Source organism: Rousettus aegyptiacus, unplaced genomic scaffold (genome assembly GCF_014176215.1).
Source record: "Rousettus aegyptiacus isolate mRouAeg1 unplaced genomic scaffold, mRouAeg1.p scaffold_m13_p_4, whole genome shotgun sequence".
NCBI classification, from domain to species: Eukaryota; Metazoa; Chordata; class Mammalia; order Chiroptera; family Pteropodidae; genus Rousettus; species Rousettus aegyptiacus.
In genome coordinates, this window is record NW_023416307.1 from 108,684,579 (window position 1) to 108,710,253 (window position 25,675).

The following is a 25,675-nucleotide window of genomic DNA, read 5'->3' on the forward strand; positions in this document are numbered from 1 at the left end:
CCAAAAATTATATGTTCTAACCCACAACCTAACCCCCAACACTTCAGAATGCGACTCTAAATTAGAAATGGGGTCATGGCAGAAGCAATTAGTTAAGATGAAGTCTTTATAAATGGGGAAAATTGGCATACAGACATACACATAGAGAACATCACGTGAAGATGAAGGCAGAGTTCAAGGTGATGCTTCTACAAGACAAGGAATGACAAAGATTGGCAGCAAACCACCAGAAGTTCAGAAAGGTATGAAACAGATTCTCCCTGTTCTGTCTCCTGGACTTCTCGTCTCCAGACTTGTAATCCCGGGCTTCTGACTCACAGCATTGTGAGACAAATTTCTGTTATTTAAGTTAACCAGACTATGGTATCTTGTTACAGCAGCCCTAGCAAACTAATACAACATCCAAGCTCACATCTTCTCCTCTGGGGCCTCAAAGGGCCATTGAATCTAAGCTTCTGGACACTGGTCTCATGACTCTAAGTGAAGTTACAACTTAACTGATTCCTGAGTTTAATGAGTGTGTCTGACATCTCTCCACTCTTATCATCAACTAATAAACCCTGAAAGAAGAAAGAGGAAGTGGACAGTGCAGGATGACCAACCACACATCCTTATTCATTGATAAGAAAAGGAGACGCCATGGTAAAAAGACAGAGACACTAGCTGCACTGCCTCATTCAAGCAAGAAAACTCATTCTCAATTCCTCTACTTTGTTGGCCTTTTCTTCCCCTGGTGAATAAGAACACCCAAGGGGAAATGTGGACCTATTCATCAGCATTCCTAGTCAGACAATGACCTGCTTAATGGCTTTATCGATTCCTTCTTTTGCTCTACATTATGTGTTTCATTGGCTCAAGCAGTCCATATGAGAAGAATCAAGATGGTGTTGGCAAAAAGGCATTATTTCATTTTAAGCTTGTTACCACTGAGACCAGTCAACCCTGAAGAGAAGTAGCCAAGTTTCAAAACAAGCATGTGCAAAATTCCTATTCATTCCATGCCAATAGCTCCTTTCCATGGCCAATATCCCTTGATTTCAAAGGCCTAATCTTAGTTGGTAAAGAAAAACAAACTGTGGCAACAACAGTGCCTTTAAGTGGATTTTTCATGCTAGAATAATGCTTTGTTTTATACTCCAAGATAATGGTTCCAAATGCTTTAAGGGGATACATTTCATATTAGTAAAATGACTAATTACAACTAACATAAACCACTCTGTCTATCCATTTCCTATAAACATCAATACACGGAAAAATAAAATGGCTCACAAAACCCATCGAAGAAATACAGGATCTTCAATGTCCTTGCAAATGTACCCATTTTAATTGGTTAAATTAAACATGATAAAAGCAAACAACACATAGGATGTCAAAACAAATTTATTAAGTTGAAGACAATAACCTAACACCAGACTCAACATCATAAAAAAGATTAAATCAGATCCTTTAACAAATGAACTTGGCTGCTTTGACAATGTGGGCAGTTGGCAGTATCCTGGAGCTAACAAACCAGGGAAAGTAAAATTTGACATTAAGAGTTCTATACCATTTATTTCAATCATCTATACAGTTACTAAAATTTGGGTTAAATGGCACAAAAACCTTGATAAATTTATTCAATTCTCAAAAGCAGTTAAAACTCCAAACTCCACTTCTACAACTAACTCACTGTGACCCTGAACAGGTCACAGGTCTCCAGACATCAGTATTCTTATCAGGAATGAAAACACCTTGTTTTAAAGACTCATGCCAGAGCCTCATGTACTGCCCTCCACAAATAAATAAGGTTCTGTAGGTTTCACATTCTGTGTTTCAGCAAAAAAAAATAAAAAAATCAGATTTGAAGAAAGGATCCTGCTTTAAAAAAGTCTGAAAACCACTGGTGAAATTTGGTCTTTTGTTTTTCAAAATAATCCTGTTACTTATAGAAATGAATATCTATGTTATTTCATACTCACACAAGAAACATGATATAAACATAAAGTAAAATTCCACTTATTTTTAAGCTAAATGTGGCTATCCAGTGTTACATACAAAGGAAAACTGAAGTTGAGACTAACTTTCAGGGGTTCAAGAATAAGGATGTGACCACAGATAAATTTTTTGCCTTAATCTAAGCATTTCAAAATAAGCAACTTTTGAAGAATATTCTGTCTTAATATAACTTTGGCCAAAGATCAGAAAACTGATCTAAAAAGCATACCTTCTCCATGCCTGCTGAAACCAAATACAAATTGAGATTATTCAAATTTGTTTTCCAAAACTAACTATCTCTCCTGCCAAAATAGGTTTTACCTTTTGAAGGTGGGCTATGATAAATCAAATGAGGAGGGAGAACTTTCTTTTCAATAATATCTTCAAATTTTCAAGTTTTGCTAAATAATACAATGGTGCTGATTGCTGCTCAGCAGTCCAGCACCTCGACCCTGGTGGCAAGAGGGAGACGAAGAAGGGGAGGCGGCTGTGGTGCTGGAGGCAAGCTAGTGACTGTGAGTGGCAGCGGGGCCCAGGGGACAGGGCGAGGAGATGTTCCTGAAGGCCCCTGTGGCAGCAAATGGCATCAGTGTTTTTTCTGACCTAAGTCCTTGTTCATCGACTATGGACATGGAACAATAAAATGTCAACATGAGTTAGGAGCTGAGTGTAGATGAGCACTGAGGGCACAGCCACCCATTCCAGGCAGGCCAAGAACTGCAGTATCTGCCTCACCAGCCCTGGGAAGCACCAAGGAGCTCAGCAGGACGCATTCTCTACACGGGCTCTGCTCGGTGACCACTTCTGGGCCAAAGCCCTGCATGTTGCAGAAAGTCCAGACCATCATGCACATCCAGGACCTGCCAGCCAGCAGCTGATGTATAATAAGTTCCTCAGAGAGTGTTCTTGTCATCAAGAAAGTCCAGACGCCAGCCTGCTTCTGCCCTTTAAGGAGTTCTGCATGTACATGATTGTGTATGTGGAGAAGAAAGTTCTAGAAGACCACAATAAGTGATAACAACTTCAAACCAGTTTAAAGGAAATTCTTCAGAGAAGATTAACACGACATTCCCAACCAGATCGATTTTGTCATATGCCTGGGAAGAGACAGGACTCTGCTTTAGGCCTCATAGCTTTTCCAGGGCAGCGTGCTCTGGTCATCGCATTCCACCTGGGCTCCCTGCACTTCCTGATTCCCTTCGACTTTGAGAATTTTCACTCCCAAACTACTCAAGTGATGCAGGGGAATGTAGCTGTTGTTCTTCAGAGCCGGCTGAAGGTCTGGGTCATGAAGGATCTCGGAGACAAGATGATGGCTGTACCCAGCAGAATCTGGGAGAACAGGGCTGCAGACCTGGACACAGGGGCCAGAAAGCAGGTCATGCAGTACCAGATCTTGAATGAGGTGGTGATGGAACGCTCCTCATACCTATCCAACGTGAAGGTCTACCTGGACAGGCACCTCATCACCAAGTTGCATGGCAACACCACGATCATCTCCAGCCTAACCGGCAATACAGTGTATGCGGCTGCAGCCAGGGCCTCCATGATCCACTCCAACATGCCGACCATTGTGATCATGCCTATCTGCTCCCACCTGCTGTCGTTCCAGCTCACTATGGACCCCAGAGGGGATGAGCCGAAGATCATGCTGTCACTGGAAGCAATGAACGCCAGGTGGGTTGTCTTTCGACTGACAAAAGAGACAAAAGATCCGCCAACAAGACAGCATCGGCATCCCTACCTCTTACTACCCACTCCTTTCCATCTACATCTGAGACCCTGTGAGCAACCGGTTCTGTACTGGAACATGCAGAAAAAGCATTTCACAGAGGTGGAGGGCGAGGAGGGCTAGGCCCGTGCTCCTGCTATGGCCACGCAGGGACCCCATAGCTCCAAAGCCTCGCTGGTGTCTACCTTTTCCTTTTCTGCACCTTTTCGCTTGCCCTCTGGGGAACGGGCCAACCTGAACACGTGTGTAGTAAATGATCACACGACTGCACTAGTATAAAAAATCGCGTCATTTCTGTCTGCAGCCAGAGGAGGAGCTTGGAATCTGCTTTTTGTCAACCAGATCAGCTGTTTTTTAACATTTTAAATCTGATTTCTTTTTTGGATTTCTAAATAAGCAAAGTGAGCAATGGCAGCAGCTCTGAGGTCAACATCACGCACACCTGAGTCATCAGTCAGAGCCTGGGCTGGGACCAGGAGAGCCGAGCTGGACAGGTCTTTTGTAACTCGTCAGGAAGCTTTTCCATAAATCAGTCTATTGAAATTCAGAAGGAATCAGAACAGATTGCTCTACACTTTGCTGTTAAAAATAAATGCCTCATAGCCAAAAACATTAAAATGTGTACACACACACACACACACACACACACACACGATATTGCTAACACTTCAAGTCTGTAGCTGGTTTAACTTAAAAGTAAACTTTGTTTACTTAAACAGAAGTGTAAAAATAAATACACCATACAGATTTCCTAATATTTTACCTAGATGTGAACATTGGCTAGACTTCTTGCCCATTATATAAACCAGTAACCCAAAAAATGAAAAAGACTCTAAGACCCGAATCCAGTCATCTTAGAACACAGTTCCACTTAGAGCTCAACAGCTGCTAACGTGCATATAAACGATACTCCACCTACTAGCTTGAATATGACATCAATTATTTCATTCAGTGAAGGGTCAAGGACTAGGGCCAAACCACCAAATTATAAATGAAATCCTGCACCTTCCCTCAAGTAGCTGTACCCCTTTACCCAGATTCTGACATCTAGTCCCTTTCCCCGTACTGCAACACTGTTGCCATATCTTGGAGCCCGCCCAAACTTTGAGGACTCATTTGCGCTGTAAGAAAAGATACCTTAAGAGTTTCCATAGTTTTTTACTTCAGTTAACTTCTTTGAGCAGCTAAGTAACACTATATAATCAGACTTTTCTCTCCATCTGCAAAAGATAGAAGTACAATTAATGAATTTCTTAAAATGTGAATATGACTGTGCCATCCACCTGTGGTGGAAACAGAGGTCATCAGCTAACACAAACTGATGGCAAAGCTGCTATACTCAGGGCACAAAGGAAACACCCACGTCTTGCGGTTCTGTCCAGGGAGGTGGGAGATTATCATGGTTCAGCTACATGCAGCATGTCCACATGGAAACCCAGAAACGTAGACTCATCTGTGTTTTGACTAAATGACAAACATCTGTAAACAGGTAGGCTTTCTCACTTTTCACCCAGATTAAGAAAAACTCCTTCATTTTCCGATAACAGACTCAAAATGGTTCAAAGAAAAAAAAATGCATTAATTGTAACAATCCCCTGTCGATCTCAGACCTTAGCTATGCACAGATCAGGCCAATTTTGTTGTAACATCGTGTTTCTTCCTGTAAGCTATTTCCCCAAACACCCTGTGCAGATTTCTGTCATGCTTTATTGATAAGAGTCAGGCTTGAAAGCAAGGCTGCCAGATTATTCGCATAGAATAAGTTACGGACATCCAAAGTGCTGATGGACGTTGGCTCCATTCGCACAACCAACCAAATGGTAGACTTGCAGCTTAAACTGCTGTACCAAGGACCTGGAACAAAGAAGATACTTGAAATAATTGCCAAACTGAGCAACACGCTACCTAACAAACATAAAACGTCAAGTCCTGGGTGTGCTTCTCCTGGGTGTGCTTCAACAGAAATAATTGATTTGGACCGAGGGAGGGTGTGGAAAGGGGATGCTCAGGCAGCCCTTGGAAACAGCTCTAGTCCTCTAAATAAGCAGCATTTGCAAGGGCTGCCTCTTTTCTACTAGGACTCCCAACGTCTGAGAGCTGCAATGAAGGCCTGACCTACTTTACTTGAGCCTATCGGCATGTCAGCCACCATGTCAATTCATACTTGGTCTGCTCAGAATGGAAGAAATGCCCATGTAACTAACAGCCCACAGCTGCACCCCACACAGGCAGAGATGCAGGGCTCTGCATTGTAATCCTCCTGTGCCCTCCTCCCGGATGAGCACTTTCATCCTCTCTTTGTGTTTAAATCCACTTGGTCCACAGCATTCTGATTAGTCTGTGCTGGGCTGAAAATAGGCTTCCAAAGACTTGTTGATTCCATCCAAATACTCAGGAACAGGCTGGATACTCAGTTAAGAACCAGGCCTACAACATAGTTTTAGACTCTGGTTTCAAAACTATTTTTTTTTAAGTAATTCTATCAATCAATACACATTCATTACATGCCACAGTGAACACTCTGAGATGCATTTTATTTTTTAAACACAGCTGTCCATCTGCTGCTTACATTGCTGATAAAGCTCTAAGTGATTAAGGAAAAAAAGAATTCGTTTGCTGTGATAATACACAGATCCGTGTATCTTTCCAACTGCCTTCAAGGTTGAAAGAAATGAGATTTTGATGAGTACCAGCTAGCTATTAATTAGATTTAGTAGCAACAAAATATTACTTTTCAAGCACTTTAAAGAACTGAGAAAAGCTACAGAGCTCAGCAGAATTTTTCTCTCTGTGTTTTGGTTTCTCTGACCCCCTTTTTTCTAATTCTTCTCCTCATTAAAAATGCCTCAATCTGAAAGGAAATGAAGAAAACAAGAACAAGAGCTGATAAGTAAAAGCAAGTGACGATTATAAAAACATCATTCATCTAGCTCCAGTCTTCAAAAAAACCCATTTCATTTTGTTTAGCTAAGGAGAGCTTTATACACAGATTACTTTTAAGGAATAAGCTTTAAATTTGAAGCGGTTATTTCCACCCATGTGACAACAGCTATTTTGACTGTGAGAAAAATCTGGACCTTTTTTTTATAATCTAATTATTTCCCCCTATTTAACAAAGAAAATACTGATTCTTGGGTTGAAACGAGAGGATTCCCTAAGAGTGATTCACCATGGGGTCTTTTTCTCGACATACAACTGTTTTAGGGTTTCCAGGGTGTCTATCCTAATGGGGCTCAGAGGTTCTGGGGTATATGTGGAGAAAAACTACAAAGAGGGAATGTACAGATGTGATCCAAGTCACCTGTACTTCTCCCAGCCCATTGTTTCTCGAATTTCTACGTGCACAGGAATCACTTGGGGAATCTTATTAAGAACAGATCCAGAGTGGGGTCTGTGACCTAAGATTCTGCACTTCCCACAAGTTCACAAGTGATGCTGATGCTGCTGGTGAGAGGATGTCCAATGAACCCATCGTAAGTTGAATCCATCGTACTTTGAATAGTAAAATATGGAATATCCTAGAATAAATACCTATTCAGAATCTGTGTTGTTTTTGCCAACCCAGCATCCACTATTGGACCGGAGAAAACTAACCAGACTTCAGAGAGCTCAGAAAGTGATTTTTTTTTTCACCCCAGCCCAGCTTTATTGGGGTATACTTGACAAAGAGACATTGATTTTCAAACCACTTAAAATCAAGTTCGCGAAGCAGGCAGATCCACATCCTTTCCCAAAACATGGGTATTTCTTACAATCACTACTAAGAAAACAATTTGAAACCATTTTGATTAGGTATAAACGTTACATAAAAACAAAAATGGTTTACTTGCTCTAGCACAGTTTAAGCCCCAGAGAAAGGGAAGATTCAGACATGGTTTTTCCCCTCCAGTACCTCTTACTGAGGACATGCCCAATGGTTTCTTCCGCCTCCCTCCGGCTCATTCAACCTTTTCTTATGCTCATTTATTTCCATATCAGTTTCTAGTCTGTGAGTGCTCTGATAGCAAGAACTCAGCTATCTTTTCTAGTCTCAGCACCAAACTCAGTAACTGGAACTCAGTAGATCATGAACAATTATTGCCTAATAAGTGTCAGGCACTGTGTGGGGCCCTTCACATTCATTATCTTGTGGAATCTCATCTTTGAGGAATGATTCTCAAGGATCCTCACAGAAAACCGGATTCACAACAGGCTGACTAACTTAGGCTGCCTAAGCCTAGAGACAAGATTGGAACCAAATGTTTCTATCCAGTTCCAAAGCCTATGCCTCCTGCAACTATGTTATGGCGCTTCTAAACAGGAGCCTATCACGCGTTCACTGCCAAGTTCAAAACCTGTCATCCACAGGTTCTCTCTAGTTCCTCTACACACCTCATTGCCCTCCCCTCTTCCCACTGCCTCTCCAACTAGTTTCCACACCACTGACCTGGAGGTGGATGCCACCAGCCCTTCCTCCTTACGACAGTTTTTCACATTAAGGCAAGCATGCCTTGGCAAATTTGACACTTCTTTTCTGTCACTCCACAACAAAGCAAGGGAATAAAATTCATGGACATCCTTGGATTGATGTACAGATGTTCCTGGACTTACCATAGGGTGATGTCCAATGAACCCATCGTAAGTTGAAAATATAAGTCAAAAATGCACTTCATACACCTAACCTACTGAACATCATAGCTTAGCCTAGCCTACCTGAAACGTGCTCAGAACATTTACATTAGCCTACAGTTGAGCAAAACCATCCTGCTGCCACTGCCCAACATCAACGGAGTTATCGTACTAAATGTCACCAGCCTGGGAAAAGATCAAAATTCTAAGTACAGTTTCTACTGAATGCATATCACTTTCGCACCATCATAAAGTTGAAAAATTGTAGTCGAACCATTGTAAGTCAGGGACCATCTGTACACTTGGTCTGCAAATATCACAGCAGCTTATCTTCTTGCCCTCTCATCCTCCAAATAGAAAGAAAAAGAAACAATATACACAAGAAGCAAGGCAAAGGAGACCAGCCAGGAAAAACAGAAATCACACCCTAGGGCATCTAGGACCAGAAGGAGGGATAGGCTGGCCAAGACCTCCACTTGTATTTTCCTACGACCCAGCAGGCCCAATTCTCTCCATCAACCCTAAACAAATACTGGCAAATATGTGGAAGGAAGTTCATATAATAATTGTTCTCTGTGAAGTTACCTTAATGACCATCAGCAGGAAAATGCTAATTACCTCTGCAGGATATTCTTAACAATGGAATACTATATTGTAACTTAAAGGACTATGTTAAATGTATTAGGTACCAAGAATATTTTTTTAAAACATTGAACAAAAAAAGCAGAATGATAAATACAGTATACTGTTTATGTAAAAATAATGGTCTAAGAAAGAATGTATTTATATATTACATGCAACATCTTTTTAAATTAAAGAAAAAAAATAAGTGCCAGTAGTACATACCTCACTAGTAGCTACTCCCCTGGTCCTGGCCCATCATCTCTATCAGAAGCAGGTGACATCATCCGGAGAAGGCACATGGCCTTGGGACACGAAAACAAGGCCTAGGCATTTCCAGAAGACTGTGCTGTCCCCAGCGACCACTCACCAGAATATCTGGGAAACCCGAGGTCTCACACCCTCAGGGTTTCCGGCCTCATCTCTTATTCCTCGCTCCTGAATCTGTTGCTTCAGACTCCCTGAGGCTGTGGGATTCTTGCTGTAGCCCAACGTGAAGTAACTGTTTTCAGTAAATCTAATCTAATAGCTGACCCTGACCACATTCTCATATTTCACTTTTGTTTTCCATGCTGGGTTGAGGCTCCATCTATTCATCTTTCAACTCTTTACTAAGCAGTGACAAGGCGCCCAGGATGCCAAAGGCACAGCTGTGGACAAGGCTGTCCTGGCTACACAGACTAGTCTAATAGCCTGAGTCACCCCCACTGGCTGCCAACACACTCCAGCAACCACCTGATTCTGAAAGTCCAGACTGACCTGGAACTACCAAGAACCAAGATACATAAAAGCTGCTTTCAAATCCACCCTTTCCCTTACCAGCTACGTAACTGGGGGCAAATTTTTCTCTCTGTAGGCCTCAGAGCTTCTCATTTTTGAATGAAGACAATCTCTTAGAAGATTATTTTAGGAGACCCTTGCTTCATGGGGTTGTGATGAGGATAAAATTAATCATACATAGCTCTAAGTTCAGGACCTGGAATATATCATTCAGCAAGCAGTAGTTTCATTAATAAGATGGTATTAGAGTAGAAGTTGGCAAACATTTTCTGTAACAGGCCACAAAGTAAATAGTTGAGGCCTTGCAGGTCACATAGTACTCTGCTGCTTATAAACAAATGGGTGTGGCTGTGTTCCAATCAAACTTAATTTCTGAATCTTAAATTTGAATGACACAATTTTCACATGTCTTAAATTATCTTTAAAATATTTTCAAAATGTTAAAATGTTAAAAAAAAAAAATTCTTAGCTCACCGGGTATACGGAAACAGGTCAGATTTGGTCCCAGGCTACAGCTTGCCGAACCCTGTATTAAGAGGAAATTCTACACCTACAGTGAGACCAACAAATCTCAACGTATCATGCAACGAATTATTACTCCCTGTACAAAGCTGAGTGTAGAAGTCTCCAGTAATGGGCTACTTGAAGAAAAACAACAGAACATGTATGCACTCAAACACATGTATATGTGTGTGTGTATATAAATATTTATACAAATATACATTTATCCCTCTTAGTTTATATTTTTTTGAAGATTTTATGATGTATATAACATCAGTATGATAGTATCTCTATGCTATATAATGAATTCTGCTTCCACAAAATACATGTTGAAGCCCTAATCCCTAACATGATGGTACTTGCAAGTAGAGCCTTTGGTAGATAATTAGGTCATGAAAGTGGGACCCCCCCCCATGATGAAATCAGTGCCCTTATAAGAGACATGAGATCTCTTTCTCTCCCTCTCTCTCTCCTTTGTGAGTCCATGGCAAGAAGGCAGCCATCTGCTTGCTAGGAAGAGAGTTTTCATCAGGAATCAAATTGGCCAGCACCTTGATGATCTCGGACTCCCCAGCCTCCAGACTGTGAGAAATAAAATTTCTGTGTTTAAGCTACCCAATCTATGGTATTTCGATAAAGTAGCAGGTATTGACTAATATAACCTATAGCTTAGAAAACTGTGCATACTAGGTGTGTAGGTTCAAAACCTTCTCCCCCCAGAAAGAATATCAGATCAAAAGGAGTTGAGGCATAAAGTTGAGGGAGGGAAAAAAAAGACTTAAAGCAAATTTTACATGCTCCTTCACAGAAACAGGACACATAGCTGCAATAAATAACAAAAGATAACCTGAATTTAAGCGTGAGAAAACATCACAGAAATCCAATGTGAGGGAGATTTTAAAGTGGTCTATACTCTTCAAAGGGCAAGCTCATGAAAGACAAATTTCGAGACTTAAGAAGACTACAGAGACAGGACAACCTCCAGCAACATGTGATCATGCATTTGGATCCTAGACCAGGAAGAAATTTTGTTTTTCTATAAAGAACATTAGAATAATTGACTAAATTTGAATAACAGCTATAGATAGAACTGTATCTGTTAATTTTGTTGATGGTTTTATGATGCTTATGTAATAGAATGTCCTTGTTTTGAGGAAATACACTTGAAGTCATTAAAGGTAAAGAATTTTCATGTCTGCAACTTTCTTTCAAAGTGTCCAAAAAAGAAGTGTGTGCAGAGAAAAAGAGAAAGCAGATGTGGTAAACTTAATATTGGGAAAATCTGGGCAGAAATGGATACAGAAATTCTTTGTACTATTTTTTTTGCAACTTCTCTGGAAATCTGAAAGTATTTCATAATTTATAAATTTAAGGGCCAAGAATAAATAATAGCTACAAGTTCTGTGTTAAAAGCTCTTATGTAGAAAGCATGCCTATTTGTTTTCTGTTTCTATTTAACAAAATAATGTAAGGTGATATTTGCCATTAGTGCTTCAAATAAGCTACAATGACGACTGCCCTGGCTAAGGATCAGGAGTCAAAAACACTGGCCCCATCAGTGGACCAGTCACAGGCAACTTCTCAGCCTTTGGCACCCAAAAGATGAATCACATTCCCTCCACATTCCTCCTACCAGTAGAGAACTGGAAGCAGACAGACATACCCAGGTATAGACACACTAGGGTGAAATGCAGCCCTACAAATGATAAGAATAAACAGAGAAAAAGATTGCCCAGTCTGTTACCTGATGTCCTGCCATTTCCATATCAACACTAGTAAAAGAACACAAGCAGTCTTTTCTCAAAAGGGAGAGGCCCCCAAAACAAATGGGGCATCCAGACCCAACAGATGGCCCCACACCTCTTCCATCCCTGCGCTTCCAGTTTGTAACTGTCACAACTCTCCTGACCTCATCCCCATGGCCCATCCCCTCCCAGGAAGCCAACCTCTCTCAAAAAAGAGTACCGATTTTTTAAGGCCATTCACTCTGTAGACAGGATAACTTTACAAACTGTTAGTTCAAATGAACAGAAGGAACTGCAGAACTTTAGGACTAAGACAGCAGAGATTTACTTTCCTATCAGTGACCTGTGGCAATCCAAGCTGACAAGATCTAAAACCATCTCTGATTCCTGTGCCCTGAGAAGGCGCTCACTGGTTGCCATATCATCTTCACACACCAGAGTCCAATCCCAAAACCCTTACATGAAAATGACCTGCTAATTGGGTCCCCAGTGCCTCCATCATAAATAGATACTAGACTGGCAGTGTAATTAGCAAGCTTCCGCTGCCAAGACAACCACCTTTTTATCCCCCTGCTGAAGAAGTTGTCCTTCCTGACCTTAAGTTTCAAATCCCAGATATTTTCAGATGGAAAGGTCTGCTCAATCAGAGGGATCTATCACCTAATGAAAGCAATTAAAGTAGCAATTATTCAAAATTCATATTAGCAAACGCAAGGCAAAAAATAAAAAGGAGAAAAAGTACGCAAAAAGAACAGGCCCATGTTAACAATTCCTTTTGTCTCAACTGTCAGAAAATGTGTGTCAAGATTCAAAAGTCCAGCGCCTTAATTTTCATCATGTTCTGTGATTACCGACTTAAAGTTCTCACAGGCAGGTAGCAGTACCTGGCACATAGTAAGTCCCTATCAAATGCTACAGATTTAGGAGAAAGAAAGGTCTCTTCTTTAAGAATCTGCTGTCATTGACCAAAGGAGAACTTAGATCTTCATCTATCATCTCCTAAGAATTAAACTTTATGCTGAATAAAAGATGTTTCAATAACTTTCACAGCATGATATTTTTTTTAAACGTTCTAACAACACACCAATGTGCTATAGACCAACATAGGAAGTCATCTGTTATAACTGGGTGTTGAGGTTACAAATGATTTTATTTTCCTCTATATACCTTTATGAATTCCTCTATTTTCTAAAACAAACATTTGCTACACTTGAATAGGAAAAAATATGAAAAACAAGATTAAAATAACATTCCCATTCAAACAGAGCAGTCTTCAACCTCAAAGGTGCTCCAAACCATCTGGAGGTCTTGCTGAGAAGAAAACTCTAGTTCTATTGGTTTGGGATGAGGCTGAGGTCCTGATTTTCTAACAAGCTCCTAAGTGATGGCCAGACAAATCCAATGGTGCTTTGATTGCCAGGATTTCTACAACAAAAAAGTGACCCAGGTGCTAACAATCCCAGTTTTAAAGAGATGATGATGGTAACAAGGCCTTAAATGAGAGCAGGGCAGCATCGTCCAAGTCTCACATTGAAAAATTAATGTGTTTGGGGCTCCAACCAGAGAAAAGAAAATACAAAATAAAACAGAACTTTACTTGAAAGTAGAGTACTCTGCTGGAAGCACTTGTCTTCATAGTTAAAAACAAATGAAATTGCTTCTTATTGATTTTAATTTAGGCTGGAACACTTGCTGTCCAATATCGCCAGCAAAGGAAACGGTGAGTGGGGACAAGATATGATAAGAGAGATGAACTCTGGAGGCCATCAGACACTGTCGACCTCCAGTCCAAACGGTAATTAAAACGCGATAGACAGGATTAGATATGGGCAAAATATACGCCCAGATTCACAGCTTTGCATTAATTTCATCCTCCAGGGCCTCTTAGCGTTATGGACCCTTTTTATTATTTTTTTTTAATTCCAGCTCTAAATGTTGTTCAATTAAGTTTTACTCATTTCCTTACAGATCCTTAGGATTCTCATTTACAAATGAAACCAAGAGAAGCAGTTAAGCCTAAGTATTATCAGCATGTCTCCTCAAGAGAGGCTGTCCTTAGCACCAAAATAAAAGTCCTAGAATTCCTGGAGATAAAAAGCTCAAAATGAATGAACTCGAAAAACAGGGGAATGAAACCATTATTAAATGACTATTTTCAGCAGGCAGGAGAGACCGTTCCTGTCCTTCTCAATGCAACCAGTTATCTACCCTTTCGTGTACTTCCAGCTCATCCCGGTACCCTTAACGGAAAACGACCAAAATCAACCCTTGATTAATACAGGCAGAAAAAGAATGTATCGAAAGGATCTTGGGCATTTCAAAGAATCCAATCAGCAGCCAAACAATCTAACTTCCGAAGGGCAAGGATCAGAACAGCTCTGGGGAATTCAGGCAGCAAGAATTGAGAGAGATGTCATTCCTTATGTCACTCAACTCAAGCCTCCAATTCCAGGGAGAAAAGGTGTGTGACTAGCCTAGCCTGGGTTTTATACCTCAAATAGGGGTGGACAGAGCCTCTTCATTAGCAGACGGTTCCATCAAGACCACGAATGAGGAATCACTACCCAAGGAGTAGAAAAGATGCTCTTAGCAATACGTGGTAAAGGGATGCTGGGCATGCAAAACGAGAGCGATAAAACAATAATAGCACCAATAGCTGTGTGCTTGCTAAGGATCGCTGCTTTACTTACATCCGCACTTCATTTTTACATCAACTCTGCAACCATTATCCCATCTTACAGATGAGGAAAACTGGGGACTAAGGTCACAAAGTTAGTCCACGACTAAGCAAGAAAACACTACAGTCTCAGTTTACGCGACCACCATGACAGTCAGCCGTTCCCTGTGCTATCTTACAGTCTCCACAGACAACAAAATCAAGCCCAAATGCCTCTGCCAGGCATTCAAAAGCCAGTCGAGGCATCCAACATTGGCTCCCACTCCTCTCAAATCTCTGCAGTGTCCATCTGCAAGCTGACAGTCACTAAAGGCTTTATGCCATGAGAAAGCAGCTAAGATACAAGGCAGACATGGGTCCAAGTCCCAGATACACAAGGCTTCGTCTTGAAAGAAGCCTTTTCACACACTGATGAACCATCTTAACAGGCTCATTACTGCCTCTGCTTACTAGTTCCCCCTATTCCATGTGCACATATAAAATACCAGTTAGGTTTTTCATTCAGTTCCTAAGGAAGGTATCATTCTTAATACCCTATTGCTCCTGAACACTTAGGAACTGAATCCGTATTTTAGCATTTTATTTTATCTCCAGATTTACACCGCGAGCCAAACTGTTCTAGGGGCCTTTACCTTATTTCCCAAATTCACACACATTTTAGAATCCCCATACACCAAGCAAAGGGCTAACTGCTAATATTTGACTGGAACCCAACACTTTTCTTTAAAGCCAGGACTTTGGTGGTATGGAGAAAGACAACCAATTTGACCTTCCTTCTCAACCTTGAGCTTTTGCACTTGCTGTCTGATTAGCTGGTGTCTGGAACTAATTAAAAGGTGTGGCAAGAAAGGAGAAAAACTCTGCCTACTTTCTCTCAGGGAATTGATGACTCTAGATTTACAACAGCTACTCTAGGACAGAACTCACTGAGAACTCAATGAGGTGGGGTGATTATTCAAAAAGTGTCCACCTATTCAGCCTTTAGAAGTATCCACCACCAAGAAAGAAAAGTTGGAAATTCATCCCCGACTACCTGGTTTCTTCCTGGGCTATACAGATGGTATCCAAAACATCACTGACAAAAACACATGAGTGGACCAAGCCCCGTAGCCTTGGAAAAGTTAGAGGGCAAGAACGTGTGTCTGCTATGCTCTGGGACTAAGACAGCAATGAAGGCAACGCAAACATTTTCCCTACATCAAAGACATTACTTTTCTGTAACTACTTGGAAACCCCCAGAAACCAGCAGAAATCACAGAACCTTGAAAACATGCCCTTTGCAGACAAAAGGTATGATTATATCCTGTTACCCAAGGTAACTTATGAAGAGCTCCTGAAAGGTTACTGCAGCCAAAAGAAAATACAGAAGTCCCCCCTAACCCACAAGAAATTGTGTTGCAAGACCCCCCCCCCTGCCCCCGTGGATGCTTGAAATAGCAGATGGTACTGAACCCTATACATACTATCCCATGATAAAGTTTAATTTACAAATTAGGCACGGTAAGAGATTAGCGATAACTAACAGAAAAATAGAACAATTATAACGAGGTACTACAATAAAGTTATGTGACTGTGGCCTCTTCTCTCTCAAAATCTCTGACAACCAATCTGATAACCAAGACAGATACTAAGGGACTAAAGGATGGGGAACATATAGAGCATCGAGACGCTGAACAAAGGGACAATTCACCTAAGATGGTTTGAGATTTCATCATGCCACTCACAGCAGAATGCAATTTAAAACTTATGAATCGTTTCTTTCTCAGATTTCTCATTTACTGTTTTCGGACTGTAGTTGACCACAGATAACTGAAAAGGCAGAAAGTGAAACCACGGATAAAGAGGGACTACTGTAATAGCTTTAAGTCCTTAAACTTTATTGTTGGCCATAGGAATAAAACACGTTTACACAGTAAGGATTTTTTTTTTCCTTATCTTTATTAACATTTTGTTTTTTGGATTGAAAATGCATTCTAGCATTTCCTCAACCTGATGTCTGAATACATACAAAGAACTGACCCTATTCTGTGTATCCCTATAGTGGCCAAGTGGGAAAAAAATTAAGACATCTGTCCAAGTTAGCCTTCAGGACTCACTTACTTGGCCTTTCCCCTTTTCAGAACTCAACTATCGGTCTTAAACACCCAGAGTTCAACCCGCTAAGTGCAATCCACAAGATGTGCAGAGCTGGTCTTCTATGTAAGAACAGAAGCACCACGGTAAGGAAAAGATCACTGGCTTTGGAGTTAGAATGCTAATTCTACCACTTTCGAGGCTATCCCAACTGGGCAAGTTTCCTAACTAAGCAAAACTTCTATTTGCACACCTGGGAAATACGGGATAAATTTCAGATAAGGTGTGTCCAGCCCCTAGCACAAGGCCCACCATGCTCAGAGTAGCGCTCAATAAATGGTGGTTTGTGTTAGCTGAGTCAGATTGTAAAAACACCTGTAAAAGGAGCAACAGGAGAATTTCCAGATACCTGGCCTCACCTCTGCAAGGCTGGCTGGGAAGAGAAGTGTTCTTCCTAGAAATCAGGGTTGACAGCAGAAAACACTACACAGGAATAAAACTCCCAGATCCAGTGAAAGGACAAGGAAGGAGGCAGCTGTCAGTAGTGGCAGGTGATCAGATGACCAGACCAACTCTAAAAAGACGTTTGCCTTGACTGACAACTTGGCAAGGGGAACGCCAAAGCTCTGCGTAGACAGGTCTGGTAGGCTATTTTCCTTTGTCACTCGACAACCTGGCTCTAATGAAAAGTATGAGAAAGCCCTCGGAGAACTTCTTTTCCTTCCTTCCCATGTGGGCCTGCACAGCTGCTCTCATCACTCCCCCCTGCCTTCCAAGGCAGGCTTGGGGTGGGCCCTGAGGACCCACAAAGGCTCCTTCAACACCCTGACTTGAAGACTTAAACATCCTTGTTTATCCCTCATAAAAGAATTTACAACTGAAACCCAGATTCTCATCACCTGCACTGAACAATGGGCAGGTGTCCAGCCTGCCAAACATTCCCTGGGAAGGAAACCTTGCCATCCAGTGCCTGAAAAACAATTAAAAGGGATGGGTTTTCCCAGCCTTCCCGCTGCTTCCTTCCCCATCATCAGCCACCCTTAACCAAATTCTTAACTTGCAGATGCAAACTGACACACAGGACCTACTGCCAGAAGTTCTTCTGGGCCGACCTGAGCTTTCTGTTAAAAGTGTATTTGGTTTGTCTCTCACATTCTCTCTATTTTCCATTTCCAAATTAAGTAGTTTCGCTCAGTACAGAATATTTACTTCACCTCAAAGAGCCACCCATCTTAACATTCTGTTGGAGATAAGGAACCAAAAATCCTAAAAGGGATGTTTGAATGTCTCTATGTTACATGGATGCTGAGACTACCACTCGATCCACCTCACCAACTCCATAGCTGTGTTAAGCCTGGACCACCGGTAATAACCTGGAGTCCAGCACTTTAAGCTGGTACAAGTGTGGCTATTAACTAGGAATGGAACCTTGGGCCTCAACAAAGCAAAGTACCCAGGAGAACAAGTGCAAGGGCCTGGGATGCTATTGGAGGCAGGATTCTACAGCCTCCTCCACCAGGTAGGAGGGGGCGAGCATTGCAGTAGATCAGTACTCTTAGCAAAGAGCTTCCGCAGATCATTTTCAACCTCTAAAGATCTCTAAAGTCCCTTCTACTTTTCAAGTTGCTGAGCATAAGTTCAACTGGAATGCTGTCCTGGATTTCCTAGGCAGCAGAGGCTGGCATTTTAAAAGTATGCAGGTCTGTTTGCAACCCTCTACAGGTCCCACATAGTTCACCTACTGGAACGCAAAGGAGAATTCAAAGCCAGGAACTCTACTACATCCCCACTCAAGAGCCAGTAAAATAACAATAATGGCTATTAATTTCAGGTGCTTACTCTTTGCCAGGCCTATGCCAAATGCCTTACACGGCTTACTTGCTTTACTCCATAAACAACCTCAACAGGGCAGGGACTGTTACCCCATTTCACAGATGGGCAAACAAGCCTGCAAAGCTAAATGACCCCAACTCTCTACTCTAATATCCAGCACTTCCTAGTGGCAGTGCCTTCCAGAAGTCAACCCTCTGTGTCAACAACCAGAGTCTCTCTTGGCACTATGTTGTGAAAGGGTAGAGAAGGGAGAAGAGATGATCATTCTGGAAAGCAAGATGGGGTCAGAAGGGCAATAAAAATACAATGCAAGCCAGGAATGCAAGCCACATACATAACTTTAAATTTTATGGTAGTCACATGAAACAGTAAAAATAAACAGGCAATATTAATTTTAATAATACTTAACCGAATATACCTAAAATATTATCATTTCAATAGACAATCGATATAAAAATTGAATGAGATATTTTACATACTTTTTTTCATTCATCTTTGAAATCCAGTGTGTATTTTACACTTACAGCACATCTCAATTCAGACAGGCCACATTTCCAGTGCTCATGAGCTGTATGTGGCTACCCTACTGGACAGCACAGCTCTACAGACACTTCATGATATAAATAAGCTAAGGCTTGACATCAGAAGGGACCCTCAGGGGAAAAAATTCATATCCAGGAAATAAATACGGGACTACTTGATGTCATCCAAGTACTTGGTATATTAACCATACACCACAAATTTATCTCATGTCAGCCTCACAAAGAATTCCTGTCACCTTTTACCCCTACTCCCCAATTCCCTTAACAAAAATAACAGTGGTCAGAGAAACACTCAAATTTTGAGAAACAAGCTACTCTGAAGGTAACAACGAATTAATTCAGAGTAAACACAAGATACCTTACCAGGTATAAACGACAAGGAGAAAGGATCCATTTAGTCAGTCATAGTTTTAAAAACTGCTGTCACTAAGACCATACTTAACCCTTACTTAAATAGCTAAGAATTCAAGAAGGTGTCACTTTGGAATACAAACAGTCCTACAGCAATCATAATTTGATGCAAAATCTCAGGGCTTTGAAGAAAGGAAAAATAAGCCACTAATTTTAGATCCCTAATTTCTATTAGTAGAGCTCACAAATTAGAATATGATGTAACCATCATCAAGAGATCGGACTTTTCCACCCAAATAAATGAATATGAGTCAAACACGAGCACCAATCAATTTCTTGTCTCAAGAATCTTTGTGCATGAATAGCTTCTCCTTTTATTTTGGAAGGTTGGCTAACGTGTCTCAGTATAGCACAGAGATGGCAATAAAGTCCTCTTCTCAACTCTTGGGAAGCAGTCTAAGAGGTGCAGGTGTTTGATTAACAATGTCTGCCACGGCTACTGGTGTGGGAACCTTTATCTCAAATGCCAATCTCCAATCCCTGCTCAGAAAAAACTTAGAGTAATTCAGAGGCAAGAAGACAAATATGTGCAACATATTTTCACTGAATGTCTCCATCCATATGCACCATGTGGGTCCCATGTTAACACAGAAGTATAAAGCAAGGCATATACACACTGTGCCCACACAGCAATTCCAGTAATAAGAAAATCAGAAGTAGCTCTAAACCTGTTCCTTCAAACTGGGAGCTTATACAGCAAATTAAAACATAACAGTCATCTTTAGTAAATCTCTGTCAATAGAAAATGTTCCTGATAGCCACATACACTTTAAATTCATCCACCATTTGCTCTGCTAGCTGAGAAGCACTACAGCATCCAGAAAGCCAAGTTCAAATTTCAATTTTTCCATTTCATTCACTGTGGGACCTCTGCTCTCCCTGACTCCCAGCTCTCCCACCTCTTCAAAGGGCTGCATGGCATTAACTGAGAGAATATTTATGCAAGCATTTGTTTCCTAAATCTTAAGCAACAGTTATTAAAAGCAGGTATCATTTGTAACATCCTTTGTACCTAATGCTGTTCCCATGCTTTGCACACACGATCTCATTTAATCTTCCCAAGGACTCTAGAAGGTTCAAAATTCCCATTTTACAATTGAGAAAATCAATAAAGTAACTGGCCCAAGTTAGTAAAGGGCAAAGCTAGGATTCACTAACTTGGACCGGTTATTCACCTTGATCAACAAATCTGTGCAATTCAAAAAGAAAACCAAGCATTTGCCAGAAGCTCTTTCATCAGACTCTACCTGTCTCAAGTGTCATTTTCTCAAAACCCTATTGAATAAAGGTCCCAAGGCATAAAAGGAGTTATTTCCACAAACTCCTTTGTTTAACTGGTCAGAGTGCTTACATTTTGCCCAGATTTTCCAGAAATCAATTTTCCTTCCACTTGGCATGACAAGTAACAGTAGAAACCTCAAAAACTCCCTTATGTCAATTAAGATGCTTCAATAACATCTTTTAAAAATCACATCCTAAAAAAAGTCAGAAAAAAGTCTAATGCCAGAGTTACCTACCATCTATCACATAAAATAATTTCAGCAGCTTCGGCCCAAATTGACCAATTGAAAAAATGAGGGCTGATGCCTAAAACTGTGAAGTGATTTCTGCACTCTCCATTCATGGCCTTTGCAGACATGTTAAGCAAAGAAAATAACTAGTTTAGAAGAGAAAACAACTGGATATAAGAGAAATAAATAACACAGGCATCAACTAGCAATGTGTTCTAGGAAATTTAGCTCCATGATGTACCAGCCAACATCTGTCTAATTTTGGGCATTAGACAAGGTGGTCAACCAATATGTGTTAAGCAAACAAAAGTGTGTCATTTAAGGTAAGCCCTTCTCCTGGACCAAACTGCCCAACGCCATTACTAGACAATAGATCAATATTCATCTCACACTCTATAATCAGCTCCACCAAGCTCTGCTGTCCTCTACACACCTTGTCACTATTTCTAGAACAACCAAAGCAAAAGTGAGAATGTCTTATTTCTCCGGGATTAACCCCAAAGCCAAGGCCACTTCCGACACAACGAATATCCAAGTCACAGAATTTAGCCTAAATTATTCCACAAAAAAAAAGAAAAGAGAGGGTTATAACCAGGAAAACATAATCTTACTGTCTCATATGACATTTGACCTCTTATTAGAATATTTTTTTTCAGCAATAGATACCATGATGGCCAGCAACAGAGGGTACAAATTTAGTTTCCCCCTTTTTAAAGATGGACTACAAACACCATGACAATATGTATACTCTGAATTCTCTTCAGGAAGATGTTAACCTTGGACATCACATCTCTTTAGGGAATGAAATATATAAATGTTGAGATTTCTGGAAGCCACATACAACAGCAATGGCTTCTAAAATGTCCTGTAATTATTTCAGAGAACACCATCTGTTATTCTATCAGTCCTCAAATATGCCCACTCCCACCTAGATACAGAAGATATGGTAGGTAGAAGGAGGCGTGATATCCTGCCCTCAAAGTACATATAATCTAACTGGCCTCTGAATCATGTGAGAAATTCATGTGAACATACTGCATATTATGGTGACCATTTAAAGAACATATGCTGGAATTAGAGTAAAAGAATCACCCCTCAAATCTTCAATCTGTCCATGCCAACAACTGTACACTCTATCAATTCAAAGTTCAGGTTTTCATGTGTTGTTTTTGGAAAAAATAAGTTATGTGACATTTCCATCATATATTAGAAATCCATGCATAGGTTTCAAGTGCAAAAAATTATTGGGTCAAGGATATTATGTGAAAAACTTATAATCTTTGTCAACGGATTCAGTAATATGACATCTCTAACATTAACTTACTCGGATCCTAGTATATCCGTCAGGGTCCTCCTCCCCACATCAGAGTATTCTTTTGGGTACTCTGATAAACAAAGTGACCAAGGGAGCTATTTCTTAAGTCAAATGAGAGATTTTTCAAAACACAACTTTTTTTGAAATTTAACAAGCCAACATTAATAGAAGCCACCACATTACTGACATTACTGTGAGCTACCCAAGCAGCAAGCCATTTGCAAAGCCAAAAAAAGACACAACCAGGATAGCGGAGCTTCAGCCTGATAAGAATGGTCATTTCATCAGCCAATAATACATATGCTCACACCAACACATGCTCACACTAGTGTGCACACACATATACACATTTATACACAACCAGTCCAGGTAATACAAAACCCCAAACGAGCAAGAACAAAAAATCTGTCCTTTGGGTAGACATCTAGAAATCACCTACGTGTGGGTGGCAAACACCTCCAGGGACTGGATAAGAATTGTAAATAACCGCTTTGGGCCGGGCTCCGTCTCAAGGCGCAGCCACTATTTAATTCCAGCTCACCATTGTTGCCAAGCAAGAACACAGGCCCTAGCTTGCGACACCTTCCAATTTTTCAGGAGTAACCCAGACTTCTATGGAAGCGCCCACCGGGGCAGGAGTTTGGTCATCATTGCCCGCACCCAGGCCTAGGACAGTGTCTGGCACACTATGGGCACACAAGATACATTTGCTGATAGCATGAATGTGAAATGTCCTAATTTTTAGTTCAATTTTTTCAACACAGTATGGCTAAACAGAGGATATGCTGGTCAGATGCCCCCTGCAGAACTCCAGATAACTCAAATGACTATTTCTCCATTCCTCTTGTCCAGAGTAAGACAAAAGATCCAAACTAGCCTTGTGTTCTCTTTTTTAGACAAAGAATCCTGCCACCACTATTCCAATCATAAGTCACATTAAATACTTTTAAAGGCCGCACATAACTTCATTGGCATGAGCAAGCCTCCGTTTTTTGCCTGCACTCCAAGAGAAATAAGTTTAATGTTAGAAAAAGAAAATAGCTTATAGGCATTCTCTTAACCAAGATCCACTCACCACCTTGTTTGCTGATCCCTGGGGATATTCTGTAGCAAGGTTAGCAAGATAATCAAAGGGTTCTTAGACAGCGCCTTAGGAAGCAAACTCTCAGAGGAAAGTTAACAAGAAGTACACCTCACAAATCACCACGTAACCTGCATTGGGCATTTGACTTGTATGTTAAGAAAGGTCACAACAGGAATCAACAGTCCCTAAAATCTCAGAAGAATTTTAGAAGGCATTTAGTTAAGGGTAAGAAAAGCAACCCCAAAAAGACTAAAGGTCTTGCCCAGACCCAAAGTTGGCTTGGCTGGCTCCACGGCTAGTTCTAAAATCCAAAGACAAAATTCAGAACCCAAACCACTCTTGACAAGTACAATTCACTCAGACCTTTCTCCAAAGTTGTGATTCAGAGCCTGCGGCCCATAGTTAAATGATATAATAATAATATCCCATTATTATAGCATAACAATATTCAATGCCACAAACAAAAGTTCTCAAATTATAAACTATATCATTATAGATCATTCTAAAAGGGAGTCAAAAAACTCACCACCAACAAACTCACTCTATCCACAGTTATTATCAACTTATTCAGAAGCTAACATAATTTGCTGAAAGGTCATCTCTTCGATGTAACCAAATAAAAACCTAAACTAATTGCACTACTTCCTTATTTACTTGTAGCAAACACAGGAAGACACCTGTATTTCACCCAGTATTTATGATACTCACTTACATGGGAAAAGCAGTAGGGTGAAATACACTGGGCTGGGTCTTTTAATTGGCCTTCCTGTGTAAGAAGAAAAAACAGCTTTCAAACAAACAGTAACCAGTTTGAAATTAAAAATAATCCTTAAGAGATGACAAGAGAGACACAGTAGAGCCATCCCCACTTACTACAGGGATGATCTTGGACAAGTGACAACCTCGGCTTTAGTTTCCTTATCCTAAAATGGCGATATTCATGGTTTCCACTTCCAGGGAGGGTTAAAGACATAGAAGAAACTCGGGCACAACACCTAAATCAAAGCAAGTGCTCAGTGAACATAGGCTACTAAAACCACTGTTCCCATTTTAGAGATTGAAAAACCAAGGCCCATTTGTCCAAGATAACGCTGCTACAATACATCAAGTTTTCAACCTGGGCCCCTGGAATCCTGGTGTGGTTCCTGAAAAGAGGTGTGTGTATCTGGGACCCACCCCCCCAGATCCCCATAACCAACCGACCCCATTCCATAAAATGTTGGGCAAGTTGTCCTAGGCAACCCTGCTACCCACTGACATGACCAGGCCCTCAGCCAATTCCGAGCCTCCACACTCACAGAATCCAAACACTTCAGAAAAGAGATATATTCTTTTAATGACTAGAATTAATTTACAAATTACTACTGCTCTGTAAATAAATCTTTTTGAAGATTCATGACTAACTTGACCCTTAGAAAGTCAATGACATTTCCTCACTAATCTGGGCTGGTTTTGTATTTGGTAAATTGCTTATGGCTGTGTCCCCTATCCTAATCTTTCCAAATTGATAAGTTTATCTGATTTAAGTACACTGTGGAATTTATGAGGCTGCAATAGTGTGAAAACTCAAATACCTCTTGGATTTATCTAATAACTGGTATGAATTCCTCAAAAGTATACCCTCTACAATATCAACCAACAACCAGCTTCACTCTTCTCGTTAGAAAAATAGTATCAGGGACCCAAAAATAAGACCAGTTGTCCTATTTTCTTACATGAAGTGTTACATATTCCATGAACTATGCTTTCATTTGTTCTTTTTTAGTTGCTAGATTTCAGCAGCCAACTGTGTCACTTTGCTACAACCCAAAAATAGCTAAGTTGAGTAGTTTAAAATCACACTTTGTTGTTTGGCCAGAAAACCAACGTGCTGATTTCAGTTTGCAAAAAATTGATTAGAGGGCAGGCGCTACGCACAGCGTGTGGTTCTCTCATATATTCTGCAGGTCTTGGATCCGTGAAGATATGGAGACAGGGACATTAATGTTCAACGTTCACACAAGTACAAAATAAAAGCAACACGCAAATACTACTGTTTGCTCCCCACTAGTGGCACGAAATTAAAACCCAGAGAGACCCATTCTCCTTGCTTACCACACAGTACAAAAGGCCTAGTCAAGACATGGGCATTCCAGGACGCAGGACCAAGCTATTCTTTCTACAAAGGATTACACCAAAGGGGGATCTTTGAGATTCACGTTAAGCCTACAGAAAACATCTTTCCCTTTTTAAGGTGGCAAAGTGGAGACCTTCTTTGCAATGTAAGGT

At 40.8% G+C, this 25,675-nt stretch overlaps 1 protein-coding gene and 1 pseudogene across 4 annotated transcripts in view; one reads left to right on the forward strand and one right to left on the reverse strand.

The window, feature by feature from the left end:
• Positions 1–25,675, reverse strand: part of PTPRG (protein tyrosine phosphatase receptor type G) — a 630,255-nt gene that overhangs the window by 597,643 nt on the left and 6,937 nt on the right. The gene's annotated exons all lie outside the window — the stretch shown is intronic.
• Positions 2,388–3,829, forward strand: LOC107513458 (annotated as a pseudogene).